The sequence below is a fragment of the Coregonus clupeaformis genome, unplaced genomic scaffold, assembly GCF_020615455.1.
Source record: "Coregonus clupeaformis isolate EN_2021a unplaced genomic scaffold, ASM2061545v1 scaf0203, whole genome shotgun sequence".
Lineage (NCBI taxonomy): Eukaryota > Metazoa > Chordata > Actinopteri > Salmoniformes > Salmonidae > Coregonus > Coregonus clupeaformis.
The window spans coordinates 155001-158780 of record NW_025533658.1 but is presented as its reverse complement, the minus strand read 5'-3'; the positions used below and the strand labels follow the sequence as shown (position 1 = coordinate 158780).

Genomic DNA, 3780 nt, shown 5'->3' with positions numbered 1-3780 from the left:
GGTTAACATGAAACGAATCTTCATGTGAAACCATTTGACATACGAATTAAACATTTATTTCATGAAAGTATACTTTGGTCACACATGAAACAAATATTTGGTTTGGGGAGTTATTTGAGTCCCTGAGAGCACAGTCTTTCTATATGAATATTAAATATGCACCATAGCTCATACCCTCAGCTTACATACGGTTTCAAACATTATTGCATAGGACAACTGGTTAGCAAACTGGCCATTATAGAAATCCCAATGCTAGATATCCCAACAGCATGGATATATATACTGTACAGTACAAGATATGGTGTAGTGAATGTGATGAATACCATCAAAAAACATACAAAGTTATTATTAAAGTTATGGAACACAATACAAACATTAAATAACTACACATAGAATAGACTATTTTGTTATGTCAATAGTAACCGTACACAAGCACAATACAATTAAATTAAATAACACATATTAGCCTATAATATGTCTTTTGACATTATTAAATAGCCCTGTAAAGATACATCTAAGCTCTATTTAGTATGATTTCATCTACAGCTTTTATTGATTAAAGAGTTTGACTGTGTGTGTGTGTGTGTGTGTGTGTGTGTGTGTGTGCGTGCGTGCATGTATGTGTGCATACGTGCATGTGTGTAAGGAAGTTGTGGGTTAACTTAACACTGTTTCATAATAACATGTAGGTGTTTTGTGATATAAAAGTTGATGAAGACAAGACGACATTTACTAAAGCGCCTAATAATGAAATGTGAATGAGTGGGCCGGGGAACCAAAGGGATCTGCTAAAAATATGAATTAACGAACTTTACTGTTAACAGCCGACTACAGCATATTATAGTGTCCTGGAAAATGTTCATTACAACAAACTAGACTGCTTCTAAGTCATTCAAACAGAAGGTGACATTGAACATGGAGCTTTGCGCCAGATTTCTTTCCGTTTTAGCCAACTCACGCAAAAGACAAAGGACCAGGATAAAACACAGATCCATCTGCCAGGATAAAACACAGATCCATCTACCAGGATAAAACACAGAGCCATCTACCAGAATAAAACACAGATCCATCTACCAGGATAAAACACAGATCTATCTACCAGGATAAAACACAGATCCATCTACCAGTCAACAAACATGGATGACTCAAAATGGAGTTACAGCATTGTACAGAAAATCAAATGTTCCACTGATGCTGATTCAACTGAGACACGGATAGATACAGCACATTTGAAACCCACTCTCCTTTAAGCATCTGCTTTTAGCTTGTAGCAGATCTCAACTGTTGACTGTGTGAATCCAGCAGTTAATTTGCTCTCAGACTAACATGTTGTTCTCTTTAGGAGCTCAGTATGCCAGCGGTCTCTGCAGCAGTGGCCAGGATGGATCTGGTAGTGTTGCCCACTTCAAGACTTATCCTCTTTCTATTTATTTCTCTCTCTCCTTCTCTCTCTCTCCCCCTTCCCTCTCTCTTTCTCTCCTTTTCTCATGTTTCTTTCCCACCCAGGCCTATAGCTGGTGACAGCAGAGTTCACCGTTGCTGTGTTTTTCTGTGTACGCCCCATGCTTACCCTAACTCTAACCCAAATACAGCTAATTAAATGCTTTTTATACACTGCCTGCCTGGCTGCCGCAGAACTGTGGGTTCACCACCAAACCTGGTCTTACTCACACTGGGAAGGCCAGGAGGGTGGAGAACTGCACTGGGATGGATGGCACAAAGCTATCTCTGCCGGCCATTTTGTGAAAGGAATACGAAATGCTAAGGTGACATCACAAGCCTTTGAAGTTAAACTGTAAGAAAATATTTTCTACCTGGAACCAAAAAGGGTTCTTTCAGGAACCAAAAAGAGTTATATCTGGAGCCAAAAATGGTTCTTTCTGTAACCAAAAATAGTTATATCTAGAACCAAAAAGGGTTATCCAAGCTACAGGGACAGCCAAAGAACCCTTGGTTCTAGGTAGACCCTTTTTCTAGTGCATACCCTAGCTAGTGACTTACTGTATTTGGTGAAAATGTGTTTGCTTTATATGTTTAATCATTATAAAAAAGTATGCAAACGGTAGCCTTAAATAAATTAATGTGCAGCATATATGATACATTACATGTTATGACAAAATGAGCACCAAAAGCATTGGAATTCAGTTACTACAGCAAATAACACAGTAAACTGCATGAAAAGTTACATTTTCGTGACAGGTATCAAGAGTTAACATCACAGCCAACATTACGGAGTCCATATTAGGACAGCCTCAGTCACAGCAGGACTAGGCTCTCCTAAAATGGTAACTGTGAATTTTATGACTGATCATATTAAACTATGGAGGGGGGACTGGGTCAAAATTCAAAATACTGATGTTAGTTCAATAGATAAAGTGCATCATCCCATGAAAATGATTTGACCTCATGTTATAGTAATTGTAAAACCGAAGAAGAGAGAAATGTGAACTAAATAAACTATATTTCTTTTGTTGTATCAGTTCTACTGTAGTTACAGTATATCGTAATTATTTTGTTAACACATCAGAATATGACAATACCTGCACAATAATAAAACAATTAATTAAATAGTAAAAACTAAGATAAACGTTCATACACAACTATGTATTCAAACCCGGGCCTTGAGGTCCACTGAAAGCCACTCCTGGTTTTCTTTAATCCCTGGTTATGGATGAAAACCAGTAGAGCTGCAATCCTCTAAAGACTACTGGAAGGTTGTGTTTTGATCAAACAGCACCGATATTGTAGGAGACACTGTCCAAACAGACCATCAGTCAAACAGATAATACAGAAATCTTTTCAGTCATTCTTTCCCCATTCCTGAGACATGGATGGGATCATCCGTATGTTCAGCATGGTCTCATAGACTAGACGTAACATAGTAAATGTAAATCCAGGACAATTAGGATGATATGTTACGTTTGGTATGGTTACATAAGACAGATGGTTACTTAAGGCGAAAAGGAAAGTAGGCTGGTTGGTCGGGGTGGATGATAGGCGTATAACACGAACGTCTAGCAACCCAAAGGTTACGAGTTCAAATCTCATCACGGACAACTTTAGCATTTTAGCTAATTGGCAACTTCTCAACTACTTACAACTTTTTAGCTACTATGCTATTACTTAGCATGTTAGCTAACCCTAAACCTAACCCTAACCTTAACCCTTTTAGCTAACCCTTCCCTTAACCCTAACCATAAACCTTTAACCTAACTCCTAAACATAACCCTAACCTTAGCCCTAACCCCTAGCCTAGCTAATATTAGCCATCTAGCTAATGTTAGCCACCTAGCCACCTTGCTAGAATTCATAAAATGTCATACGTTTTGGAAATTCGTAACATATAGTACGTTTAGAAAATTCGTAACATATAATACGAATTGTATTTGTAAAATATACGAAATGGGTGATGGACATCACCCAATTTAATACATACCATACGAAATGTAACATATCATACCCAATGGAGTGTAACGGATTTACGTACATAATAATACAAAATGCAGGTTGGTATGTTAGTCACTTTAAATCATGGACATACAATTATAATTTCATCTTAATCAGAATTAATTCATAAAACTGTTGAGTAGCTAAATTACTAATAGTCCACATTCATAAACTAAAAAATACCTAAAAGTTGATTGAATCCATATCATTTTAACTCTCCATTGTTACCTGAAATAATTTGGTTTCCCTGGTGACACTTGTCCTGCTCTCAGTTGCTATTGGCTGTTGGGGTCGAAGGGTGTGGTCAGGGTGACGATCTTCTCCTGGTTGTGG

General features: G+C 37.6%; 1 protein-coding gene across 1 annotated transcript in view; it reads right to left on the bottom strand.

The window, feature by feature from the left end:
• Positions 1 to 3244: 3244 nt before the first annotated feature.
• The window catches only part of LOC123484134 (lysyl oxidase homolog 4-like), a 57858-nt gene continuing 57322 nt past the window's right edge, over positions 3245 to 3780 (bottom strand). Inside the window, exon 15 of the mRNA XM_045214155.1 lies at positions 3245 to 3780. This exon is cut by the window's right edge and continues 249 nt beyond it. The gene's annotated coding sequence lies outside the window, so the exon portion shown is untranslated.